Genomic DNA, 12,619 nt, shown 5'->3' with positions numbered 1-12,619 from the left:
TCTTACGCAACAGTTTGCAGAACCCACTGTTGATTTAGGGATTTGGGGAGCCTTACTTAAAATTAAGTAAACACATGAACGAGGGAGTCACTGTCTTTCGAATAGGACTGTCATCTGTGACCAGTTCATCCGTTAATGCCCGAGTTTCACTGTGTTTTTTACCAGATCCTCCTTTGCACGCGTCTCGGCGCCTCGGACGCCGTCCTGCTCCTGCTCCTGCTCCGGGCAGAGGAACAAAGGGGAGCAGCTGAGGTTCTCTCTGGGCTGGTCCCCAGGAGCTGCCGGCGGAATGGGTCCGCGGGGGCCCGAGGACTGACAGGTGAGGCCCCTGCAGGGCCTGCGTAGCTTGCCTTTCGCACGTGCTGGTAGGGGAGGGACGGGAAAGAATGTTCCGGAAGGCCTGCAGCTGGGCATTTGGTGAAGGTGACGCGCTGGTGGGGTCCGCAAGGCTCTGGGCCTGGGCCCTCCCACCTGCCTGCAGCCCAGCGTGGGGAGGAGCTGGGCTGTTGTAACCCCCACCCCCAGTTTTGGCCTGAACACGGGGACACAAATCTCTCGATTTGGGTGGCAAAGCTTCCCTCGGACGCTGCTCTAGAATGTGCACACACCTGCTACTTTTCGGGACAGGAGAGCTTGGACTCTGACAAACTACGCATTTCAACTTATTTATGTTCTAGAACGGCTAATTATAAGGACATGTGGGCACCAGGAGCGACGTGATTATTTATGCTGCTCTTACCCCGTGGTCTCCACCAGAAGGGGGGTCTGAGGCAGCTGGGGCCCCAGGGCCTTTGTTGGCAGGGCTCTGGGCTGCTTCTAAGCCTTCGGACCGTCCAGACCGAGGCCCAGCAGTCACCTCATTTCAGGTGTTTAGGGAAGGATGCGCCGTCCCCCGGTGGGGTGTCCCCCCAGCCGGTCTCATCCCAAAGCTGTTCCCTTATTGGGGGGGGGGCGTGCACCCCTCCGAGCACCAGCCCGGCTCCAGTCAACCCTGGGAGGCACGGAGCAGCCCAGACCCCCACCCTTTGCAGGACCGTTTCCCTCCCATGGAGGGGGTGGTGGGGAGGGTCCCGTGTTCCAACTTGCCCCTTCCCCGGGGGTTGGGGGGCTCTGAAGGGAAGCGGGAGTTGGGCTAATGTACTCACTCCTGAGTCTCTCCTGGGAAGGGGCTTGTATCTGTGCTGTTTGTCGGGACCCCAGACACGGCCCCAAAATTGCACCGTGAGTGAGCTTCCCAGGGTCCCGTCTCCACCTTCTCACGCACCTGCAGACACTGCGAATTCGATGCTGGCCCTCTAACAGCAGAGTCCAGAGCCTCCCGTCCATGACCTTGCCTGCTTGCACACGGGCCATTCCGGGGCTTTCAGCAGGGCTGCGGATGTGAGGGTCGCTCCTCATTCTCCACCCCTCCCTTCCCCTCCCCTGCCCTCCCCTGCCCTCCCCTCTCCTCCCCTCCCTTGCCCTCCCCCGCCCCTCCCCTCCTCTCCCCATCCCCCTCCTCCTCCCCGCCCCTCCCCTCCCCTGCCCCCTCCTCCCCCGCCCCTCCCCCGCCCCTGCCCCCTCCTCCCCAGCCCCTCCCTCGCCCCTGCCCTCCCCCTCCCTGCCCCTCCCCCACCCCGCCCCCTCCCCGCCCCTCCCCCTCCCCCGCCCCTCCCCTCCTCTCCCCATCCCCCTCACCCTCCCCGCCCCTCCCCTCCCCTGCCCCCTCCTCCCCCGCCCCTCCCCCGCCCCTGCCCTCCCCCTCCCCCACCCCTCCCCTCCCCTCCCCATCCCCCTGCCCTCCCCGCCCCTCCCCTCCCCTGCCCCCTCCTCCCCCACCCCTCCCCCACCCCTGCCCCCTCCTCCCCCACCCCTCTCCCGCCCCTGCCCCCTCCTCCCCCACCCCTGCCCTCCCCCTCCCTGTCCCTCCCCCGCCCCTGCCCCTCCCCCGCCCCTCCCCCGCCCCTGCCCCTCCCCCACCCCGCCCCTCCCCTGGCCCCTCCCCCTCCCCGCCCCTGCCCCCCTCCTCCCCCGCCCCTCCCCACCCCGCCCCTCCCCGCCCCTCCCCTACCCCTGCCCCCTCCTCCCCCGCCCCTCCCCCGCCCCTGCCCCTCCCCACCCCGCCCCTCCCCTCCCCTGCCCCCTCCCCCTCCCCGCCCCTCCCCTGCCCCTGCCCCCTCCTCCCCCGCCCCTCCCCTGCCCCTGCCCCTCCCCTCCCCTGCCCTCCCCCGCCCCTCCCCCGCCCCTCCCCTGCCCTCCTGAGTGAGGCTACTTCACGATTGCCCCTGCTTCCACAACACATACTTGAAAACGAGTCTTTGTGAAAGTTCAGGCATCAAACGGAACCTCACCTTCCCGCTACCTATGTGAACAGTTGGCCCGAATCTGCGCATCTTCTTGGCAGCTCCGCTCTGCAAAGCCCCCAAGTGTGAATGTCCCACCAGCTTACTTCCCAGTGACCGTGAGTCGAAAGCCACGCACTTGTGGTGTTGGAGGTTTCAATCGGGCCAGTTCAGCTCTTCAGAGAGACCCTGAGTCGTCCCTGCCTGTCGGTTACCAGGAAGAGAACACGAGTGGCCCCCGTGTTGCCGGGGGGACAGACCCCCGACCCTTTTCTGCTCCGATGAGCCTCGGCCCTCCCCCCTGCCACGCCGTGACTGCCACTCACCCGCCCCTCTCACAGTTGCGGGGTCACCCAGGCCAGGAGGCTGGGCATCCTGCGGGTCAGTCGTGGGGCCAGGCGTGGTCTCCACCCGGTCCAGGGGCACAGAGCAGCACGCCGTGGGGCAGGCAGGGGCACCCAGAGATGGGGGCTCAGCCTGGGTCTCCCGCTGGGCTCATCTCGCCGCCTTCAGGGACTGGTGCCCCACGTCCCGATGCTGATGCCCTCCCCACCTGCCCGAGCCTCGGCTCAGGGGAGGAGTCTGCGCTCCTGTGCCGGGACAGATGAGCTCATCGGAGCCCCCTCCTCTGGAGGGTCATCGCCCCAGGCTGGGGTTGGGGGTCCCCAGAGCGGCAGCCCTGGCCGACCTCTCTCGCCGCGTCCTTTCTGGGTGAGAGCTCCAGCCTCCTGCTGGCTCCTGTTACCTGGGCCGCTGGAGGCCTTCACCTGTGACCGCTGCTGCCTGGTGGGGACTCTGCAGAAACCAGAGCACGGTCAGGGGCTCCAGGCAGGAGCATGTGAGGGGGCGGTCAGGGAGGCCACCTGGGAGGTGATGGGAGCAAAGCTGGGCTGGTGGGGGGGGGAGCTCCCACATCTCAGGGCAGTGGGGATGAGCGCCAGGCGGACAGTGTGCCTGCGGTGTAGGCGGCAGGGCCGAGGGAGGGGGAGACCTGACCTGGTGTGTGTGTGGGGGTGGGGGTCGTAGGGCTCTCTTGCCAGGTGCACATTAAGGATGGCTGGGTCTTCCTGGATCCCGTCAGCAGCACGTAATGCCCGTCTCCATCGTGAGGACGTCCCCTGCCCTTAAACCTGCTTAGTGCGGGGATGAGGCGACTCTGGCGTTTCGTGGCCGGTGTTGGGGCAGCGCGTCCTTCTCTGTCCCTTTGCCCGTACCCACCTGGGCCTTGGTGTGTGACGTGAGTTGCTTGATACAGCGTATAGTTGGGTCTTGTTTTTCTTTTTTACCTGCTCTGAGAGGCTCTGTCTTTTTGCTGGTGTCCTTGTACCATTCACGTTCAAAGTGACTACTGGGCGCCTGAGTGGCTCCGTGGGTTCAACGTCCAACTCTCAGCTTCGCCTCAGGTCATGATCTCACGGTTCATGAGATCGAGCGGTTCATGAGATCACGGTTCATGGGATCGAGCCCCATGTCGGGCTCTGCACTGACAGCACAGAACCTTCTTGGGATTCTCTCTCTCTCTCTCTCTCTCAAACAAATACGGTGACCACTGATACAGTTGGGTTAGCACCCTGCACATTGGTTCCTGTTTGACGTTCGTCGTTCTTTGCTCTTTGTAACTTTCTTGGTGGTCTGGTCTTCCTCCACCTTCTTTGCTGTTAACTGAGCGTTTGCATGATTCCATTTTCTCTCCTCTCTCAGCATGTCTATTATTACCTCTTCCGTTTTGTTTTTTTTAACCTTTTAGTGGTTGGCCTGGAGTTTGCGGTATCCATTCATAACTAGCGCCAATCCCCTTTGATTAGCACCTTCCCGCTGCGGGGACGGTGCAAGTGCCTCACGATGGGGGGGGGGGCGCTCCCAGTCCCTCCCCCTGCTCCTCATCCATAAGCTCTAATCACCAAACACGTTGTTACTGCTTCACTTACTGAGACATAACCGACATACAACATATTAGTTTCTTGGCTTTTTGACGCTGGCCATCCTGACAGGTGTGAGGTGAGTCGTGCTTTGGGTTGGCATTTCCCTGATGAGCAGTGAGGTTGAGCATCTTTTCACGTGTCTGCTGGCCGTCTGGATGTCTTCTTTGGAGAGATGTCTGTTCATGTCTTCTGCCTACTTTTACACCAGATTGTGTATTTTTTGGCTTTTGAGTCATAGGAGTTCCTTATATATTTTGGATGTTAGTCCTTATCAGGTATGTTTGCAAATATTTGCTTCTGTTCCACAGGCTGCCTTTCCATTTTGCCGATGGTTTCCTTTGCTGTGCAGAAGCTTTTTGGTTTGATGTGGTCCCACTTGTTCGTTTTTACACTGTTGTCTTTACTTTCGAAGTCAGATCCAAAAAATCATCACCGAGGCCGATGTCGGAGAGCTCACTGCCTGTGTTTTCCTCTAGGAGTTTACGGTTCCAAGTCTTACTTTCAAGTTTTGAATCCATTTTGGTTTAATTTTTGTGTACGGTGTGAGAAAGTAGTCCGGTTTCCTTCTTTTGCATGTGGCCTCCCAGCTTTCCCAACACAATTTGTTGAAAAGACTGTCTTTTCCCTGCTGTATATTCTTTCCCCCTTTATTATAAAGTAATTGACCGTATGTGCATGGTTTACTTCTGGGCTTTCTATTCTGTTCCATTGATCTGTGTGTCTGTTTTGTGCTAATCCCACAAATTTTGATTACTATAATCTATAATATAGTTTGAAACAGGGAGCATGGTGCCTCCAATTTTGTTCTTTCCCAAGATTTGTTTGACTATTTGGAGTCTTTTGTGGTTTCATATGAATTTTAGAATTATTTGTTCTGTTTCTGTGAAAACTGCCATTGGAATTTTGATAGGGATCACATGGAATCTGTAGGTTGCTTTGGGTAGTATGGACATTTTAACACAATGAATTCTTCCAACTCATGAGCGTGGAATATCTTTCCATTTTTTTGTGTCTTTTAAAATTTCTTTCATCAGTGTCTTATAGTTTTCAATGCACTGGTGTTTCACCTCCTTGGTTAAATTTATTCCTAGATGTTTAAATCTTTCTGATACAATTGTAAAGGAGATTGCTTTCTTAATTTCTCATTCTGATAGCTCATTGTTAGTGTATAGAAATGCAACAGATTTCTGTCTGTTGATTTTGTATCCTGTGACTTTACTGAATTCTTGTATCAGTTCTTGCAATTGTTTGGTACAGTCTTTTTTTTTTTTTAAACATTTTCTTAAAAAAATTTTTTTTTACTGTTCGTTTATTTTTGAGAGAGGGAGAGAGACAGAGTCCAAGCAGAGGAGGCAGAGAGAGAGCACACACACAGAACCCAAAGCAGGCTCCAGGCTCTGAGCTGTGAGCACAGAGCCCGACGTGGGGCTTGAACTCACAAATCGTGAGATCGTCACCTGAGTTGAAGTTGGACGCTTAGCTGACTGAACCACCAAGGAGCCCCCGTTTGGTGGAGACTTTAGAGGTTTCTATATATAGTATCATGTCATCTACAAATAATGACAGTTTACTTCCTCCTTTCCAATTTGGGTGTCTCTTATTTCTTTTTCTTGTCTGATTGCTATGGTTAGGATTTCCAGTACTATGTTGAATGAAAGTGGTGAGAGTGGACATCCTTGTCCTGTTCCTGGTCTTTGAGGGACTAAAAGCTTTCAGCTTTTCCCCACTGAGTGTGCTGCGAGCCGTGGGCTTGTTGTATGTGGCCTTTATTATGTTGAGGTACATTCCCTCTATGCTCACTTTGTTGAGAGTTTTTATCATAAGTGGATGTTGAATTTAGTCAAATGCTTTTTCTGAATCTTTTGAAATAATTGTATGATTTTCATTCCTCATTTTGTTAACGTGGTGTCCACATGGGTTGATATGTGAATACTATTATGTTTTTGAACAAACTCTTATCTGTTAGATCAGTGAAGAATAAGGAAAAGAAAAGTTTTAATTTGCCCTTATTCATTCATTCATTTTCCGACATGTTTCCTTTCCTTAACTGAAGTCTGAGACATGCAGTTCTTTCTGTTGCTTTCTTATATCTATGCAGGAGCCTGTGTGCGGGTCCTGGGGTCTCCTGTGGAGCCTGCTGAGGGGGGCGCTCAGCCAAGGACCTGACCACGATCTCAGGGGATGCTGTGCACAGGTAAGAGGCCAGGTGCTATGGGGAGGGGAGGGCACGGCTTTGCCCCTTGCCCATGCACCCAGGGGTGGGGGGTGAGCAAGCCCCATCCCCTGCTTTGTCACTGCCCAGAGATGCTTGGGTGCTAGGTGGCACTCAGTGGACCAGCAGGAAGACCTCTCCCTCTGCGGGGGCAGCCCCCCGGGCACTGCAGGAGGGGGTCCCGGGGCAGGAGCCGATGTCACGGATTCTAGACCCCTTGTGCGGTGGGAGCTAGGGTGTGGTTCCCGCTGTCAGGGAGCCAAGATCCCAGGCTGGAGCTTTCTTCTGCCCATGCCAGGGCCCTGGCCAGCTCAGAGCCTGACATGGCGGGGGAGCTCGGTCAGTATCCGCCTAGCTAGGACAGTAACCATCGCCTGTCACCATTGCCTGTCAGGCTGCACGCTCTGGGGGATCGGCTCCTCCTCTGACCTCTGGGCAGAACCAGCCAGACCGCCCCGGGTCACCTGTGACCTGCACATGCCTTGGCTGCTCCTCCCACACCCTGAATCGTGCAGAGGGCTCATCTCGCCTTCCCGTGGGTACATGTGGTCACGGTGGGAGATGGTGGGTTTTACCATCTGTTTTCCCCAGAGGTGGCCACCAGGCGTGGCTAATGACACGGGTGCAAGAGCCACGCTGGAGGGAAGAATCAGAGCAGATGGCTCAGAAATGTTCTCCCAGAGGGCGTTTCCTCTGCAGGGAGCAGGGATGGGCGGGCGTTAGGAAGGAAGTGGGGGCTGGAGGGTCGGGCGTGAGCCCAGGGCCCAGGACGTGGCCACTGGCTTCCACTTGGAGTCCCTGCATGCCACCAGCAGAGATGGACGCCGGACAAGTTCTGCAGCAGGTGCCGAGGGGGCCTCACGACCAGGCCTCACGACCAGGGCCTCACGACCCTGTGCCTGGAGGGCCACTGGGCTACTGGAACATTCTCTTTGCAGGAAGCCCCTCCCCTGCATTGCTCAGGTCCATACGCTGGGGGCTGGTCCGCCGTCCCTGGGACAGAGCACTGCTTTTGGTTCTGTGTCTGTGTCTGTGTGTCTGTCTCCCTCTCACCTGGGTGAGGGAGACAAGTTCTGGAATGTTCCACCCTGTCTTGCTCACAGGTCAAGAACCATTGTGGGGTGCTGCTAACAAAAGGGTGGGCCCACGGATATCCACCAAGTGGAGGGTGGAGACCGTCCTCAGGGCTGCAGCTCTGGGAACAGGGTGTGGGAGCCGTCCACACCGCAGCCACGAGCAGCCCTCAAAGCCCCCCGTCTGGGAAGGAACAGGCTCGTCGTGTGTGCCCCGGGCGCCATGGAGGACGTGCCTGGGATGTGGACGGCCACCTTTCGGGGCCTGTTGGCTCTATTGGGACGCAGGGTGTTCCTCCCCAGGTCAGCGTCCAGAGGCCACCTGGGGCGGAGGGGGTCATTGCTCTGATGGTCGTGGCGGCATCCAGCCCCTTGTGCCCTCTGTCTGTGGTTCTGGGGCTGGAGACTGGATCCAGGTGCAGGCACTGAGTGGGGGTGGTGACTCCTCCTGGGCAGGGTCCTCAGCCTCCTGGCCTCACCCTCGGCCTCCTTTTGTGGGAGGAGCGAGCGACACGCTGTTGTCCGCTCAGCCCTCCTGCCTGGGGGCTGCGGGTTCAGGGGCATCTGGTGGGCGTCTGTGGGTCGGGAGTGGCTGCCCCTCCCACCTGCTGCCTGGCCCGTGGTGGCCCCTGTCCTTCCGCTGCTGGCTGACAGGACCCCCGGCTGCTGTCAGGGAGCCGGACTCGGTCACAGCACCCAACCCCCAGCACTGGCCAGAGGCGGCCACCCTCACATCATGGTGGTCACCGCAGCGTCCTCCGGGCCTTCCCGGGACCACGGTCAGCTGGCGGTGCATCCCCAGCGGGCCCAGAGGTGGGACCGCTGGTCCACCCGGGGGCCTCGCCCTCTCCTGGACCCGCAGGCTCGGTGGGGTGCGGGCCTTTCCCCTCCCAGCACATGTGTTCTCGCATGGAGAGTCACCAGGCCACTTGCCCTGGTCCCACGTCACCAGGAGGCTGGAGGGACGCGGCTCTTACAAGCGGGGTCTTCTGTGCCGTCTTCACAGGGGCCGCTAGCCCACAGGGTCCCGAGGAGTCTGGGCTGGTAATCTCGTGCAGGCGTGCCCGTCCCCGTACCGCAGCCTGGCCGTGGCCTGCAGGGTTCGAGGGCTGCTCCCCCACCCAGCCCCGGTCAAGGGCTTCAGAGAAGTGTCCTTCTTTCTCCCTTTGGTTGCTAGCTGTGGTTGGGCCTGAGCTGGGGTGTTTGCCGGAACAGAATGATGCCCATCCAGGAGGCTCTGATCGCACCTTCCCCCAGATCACTCCCCGGGTCGCCAGGAGCCATCGATGTCCATGTCCCTGTGGCCCCTGATTTTTCTCCAAATGTGGAGCGGTTCCTGTTCTGCAAACTTCCCACCAGTCAGTGTGGACGGAGATGCATTTACTTATGAATGAAATTAGAGCAGGCGTATTAATAACTCATATGAACTCATTTTTCTAAGAATTTGATGGAAGAATTCGTTGGTATTAAAAACGCTGTGATTTTTAATCGTTATTGCTTGTTATTTTAAAGCAGAATGCATCTTAAATAGCTCAACAAACTGTCTAATTAACCACTTTGTTTACATAAACAACAGGCCTTGAAAATGGGAGGGGCCTCTCCTCCAGAGTTATTGGGAACGGCGGAAGGTTCTGGAAGACGCGTCTATTAAGGAGGTCACTTCTGCCTGGCAACAAACCGGACCACGAGGCTGGATCAGGTTCGGTGTGAATGTCCACACTGGGCGGCCACGAGGCTGGATCAGGCCGGGGGTGGGCGTCCACATGGGGCAGCTGGGCTGGCACGCTGACCTCCCATGGATGCTGTCGCTCTGGTCTGGGAGAAATCCCACAGCAGCTCGGTGGACCCCGACCACCATGGCAGCCACGGTTGTGAGCCGCTGCCTGCCGGCCGTCTCTTCCGCTCCGCACTGGGGCTTCCTGCCCCTTCAGGGGATTTTGGGGTCCGGGAGGAGGTGAGACGCTGCCTTGTGCAGAGTCTGCCGTCCCTTGTTGGGGGGACGGTGGGATTCCCTGAAAGGCGCTGTCCCATGTCCCCTGTGGTCTGGGGGAGCGGCTCCCCACCGCCGTCCGGGCCTGAGTGCGTGGGTGGGGGCTCCCCCTCGCCGGCCCCCCTCCCTGGTCTCCGGGCCGGGAACGAGCTGTGCAGACAGGACCCGGTGTGCCTTGGGCACCGTGTCACCTCAGCGAGGGCCTCAGGGTCCTAACTGCGAGGTCAGTGCTGGGCGGGAGGACGTGTGTTAGATCCGCCAGGAGTGGCCCGTGCCTTTCTTCCTCCTTCCTGCTCTCGGATCCCAAACCTGTCCCAGGTTCAACAGTGGCCTCAATCGGAATGGTGGCATCGCAGGACCTCAGGGTGATGGTGTGTGGAGATGGGGTCTTTATGGGGGGGATGTAGGTGAAATGAGGTCATAGGTGACCCTGATCCAATGTGGTGGGTGTCCCTATGAGAAGAGGAGGTCAGGGCACACACACACAGAGGGACGACCCCGTGAGGACACAGGAGGGACAGTGTCTATACTGCAGAGCCCCCCACACACCTGGATCTCGGCCTCTGGCCTCCAGAACCGCGAGAGGAGGGAGGTCTGTCATCGAAAGTGCCACAGTGCTTTGTCACGGGGGCCCCAGTGAAGGAACACACACCGGTCCCTGCTGTCCCCCAAGCAGCACCCAGCATCCCGCCAGGAGGTCAGTGACCCCACAGCTTTGGTGGGGGGCTGGGACGGCGGCCTGAGGCACAGGCCCGGGTGCTGCACAGAAATGGGGTCGATTCAAACAGGCGCTGGGCCTCCCCTCTTCCGCTCCCTCGCTCGGCTTCCGGTCTCCATCCTCCTCGTGGGCACAGCCTGTCGTGCGCAGAAAGATCCGGAACGGAAAAGGCTTTCCGCTGGGGACGGGTCTGTCAGACTGGACGGGCATGTCAGCTCAGAGTCCCCGATTCCCGGGGTCCTGAGACCTGGAAAGGTCCAGCGGGTGTGGGCATCGGGTTGTGGGCGTTGAGGAGAGGCCGGGGGCCTCCGCGGGGCCGGGACCGTGGTGATTCGACTGAGATGCTGAGCGTCAGGGGCTGCGGGGCCTCTCATGTCTGTCAGGTGGGGCCTTGTGTGTGGCTGTATGTCTATTGCACGTGTCCCTTCCGAGGCCTGTGAGCGCTGGGTGTGGGCATCCCAGCCCCCGGGCCGGGCGAGAAGCCCACGGAGCTGACGTGGGTCCCACGGAAGGACCGCGGGGACACAGTGCATCACCCACAGGAAGCCCAGTGGGGACTCATGGGGCCAGAGAGCAGACCTGATTCCTGCTGATTGACTTTGCCTCGAAAGGGAATTTAACAATGAAAAGTTAATTCCTCCTTGAAGCTTTGATAAGGGGAGAGGGCTCACATCCACGGCCCACCCGGCCCCGGGGCACAGGGAGGACCGACCACGTGCCCCGAGGGCCAGCTCCTTGGTGGGCCCGGTGGAGCCTGGGGGGCAGGAGGAACCCCGCCCACGTGGCCCCATGTCCCCTTCCCCAGGTGTTCCTGTGGGACCCGCCAGCCGCCCTGCCCAGGGCGCAGTGGGACTTTCTGACTGTCTGCCCTCTACCTCCCCCGGGAGATGAGCCCCTCGCGGCTCAGTGTCAGTGACTCCGGGCCAGCTCAGGTGTGGCCAGGGTTGGGGCGGGGGCGTCCAGCTGTGGGGGCGGAGGGTGAGTGGCCCACGCGGTGTATGGGGTCTGGGGTGGAAGGTTCCCGTGGATGCCCCTTCCTCCGAGGCTGGAGGCAGAGTCCAGAACTGGGGTCTCCTCCGGGTGGGGGTGGTCCGGGGGCCAGGAGGCCACAGAGGGTGGTGTGCGGGTCTGATGGCAGTGCCTCACAGGGCAGGTGTCTGATGGAGGAGGGGGGCAGATACACGTCCGTGTGCCACAGCGCAGGGGTGGGGTGAGGGGGACGTGGCCTCCTTGGCAGAACGTAAGGTGGGCGTGTGGCGCCTTGCAGACCACAGACCAAGGGCTCCAGCGACACGGTGGGCCTTTGGGGGAAGGGAGGGAACAGGGAGCCCTGCGGGGGAGGGGTGTCGCGCGTTAACCATGAAGGTGCCGGCCGCGGCTGACCCCCAAGGTCTCCTGCGCGCCACGGTCAACAGAGGGCTGCCCGTCCCCTGAGCTGCGAGGGCGGGGGGGGGACACCCAACGAGCAGGTGGCGGGTGGGGGGACAGTGAGCGCAGCGCCTCCCCTGGGGCCACCGAGGGCCCCGCGGGCTGATGGCTCCAGTGAGATTCCTGTAGCAGGAGGGCCCTGGAGGCGCGTCAGGGTTTCCAGGCTTCTCTTCCCTGTTCTTTAGGGCAGCACGTCCCCTCCCCCGACAGAACCCCCGGGGCCTGCCTGGCGGAGCCTGTCTGTGGGTCTTGTTCGTGGGGCCCGTCCGTGGTGCCTCCCAGGGCCCAGGCTATTGAAGTTCTTGCCCCAGACGCTCACACAGGGCACCCTTGTGCTGCGTTCCTTAGGGTCTCCGCCCCGTCACCGCCTGGGTTTCCTGCAGGCCCGGGGTCCCCTTAGCTGTCTGCACGTGGGCTAGAGTGTGCGTCCGCGCACTCGCTCTTGGGGCAATTTCCTCACGCGTGCGGCCACCGTGTCCTGCTCGGAGACCCCCTGTGGCCGCCCCACTCCCCGGCCCGTGCCCGGTGGCTCCTGGGGCCAGCTGTCTCTGCCTCAGAGGGTGTCCTCGAGGGAGGGGCCTGTCAGCATGGCAGACGGGGACCACGACCCTTCCTACATCAGTTCTCAGAACACGGCGTCTGTGTGTGAAATGGGATCGGGGTCCGCAGGAAGGGTTCTGGCGGCACATTTGGCTCAGGGAGATGTGCATCTTCTCCTGGACCTGCGGTCAGGGCTCCAGGGAGCAGGAGACGCACCTCAGGCGCAGCGTGCTGGGCTCTCAGGGTTCCCACCCTGCTTCTTTCTGCTCGGGACCCGAGCAGCGGGAGCTCGGTCCTCGCACGCGCTGAAATCCGGCAGGAGCACACGGGACCCCAACTCGGGGACCCTTCCGCTTTCGAATGTTCCACCGGCCAAGTGCTGGCCAGGAGGTTAGCGGTGTCACCGGGCTGAGGG

At 60.1% G+C, this 12,619-nt stretch overlaps 1 long non-coding RNA gene across 1 annotated transcript in view; it reads left to right on the top strand.

Annotated features, from left to right (window-relative positions):
- LOC125170139 (uncharacterized) overlaps nucleotides 1–9,310 on the top strand; it is a 9,953-nt gene extending 643 nt beyond the window's left edge. Inside the window, exons 2-4 of the long non-coding RNA XR_007153916.1 lie at nucleotides 166–319; nucleotides 6,342–6,437; nucleotides 9,105–9,310. This is a non-coding gene — a long non-coding RNA (uncharacterized LOC125170139). The remainder of the gene's footprint in view (nucleotides 1–165; nucleotides 320–6,341; nucleotides 6,438–9,104) is intronic.
- Nucleotides 9,311–12,619: the final 3,309 nt, after the last annotated feature.

Source organism: Prionailurus viverrinus, chromosome B4 (genome assembly GCF_022837055.1).
Source record: "Prionailurus viverrinus isolate Anna chromosome B4, UM_Priviv_1.0, whole genome shotgun sequence".
Lineage (NCBI taxonomy): Eukaryota > Metazoa > Chordata > Mammalia > Carnivora > Felidae > Prionailurus > Prionailurus viverrinus.
Note: the sequence above shows the minus strand (reverse complement) of the source record. Positions and strands in the feature narration are given on the sequence as shown.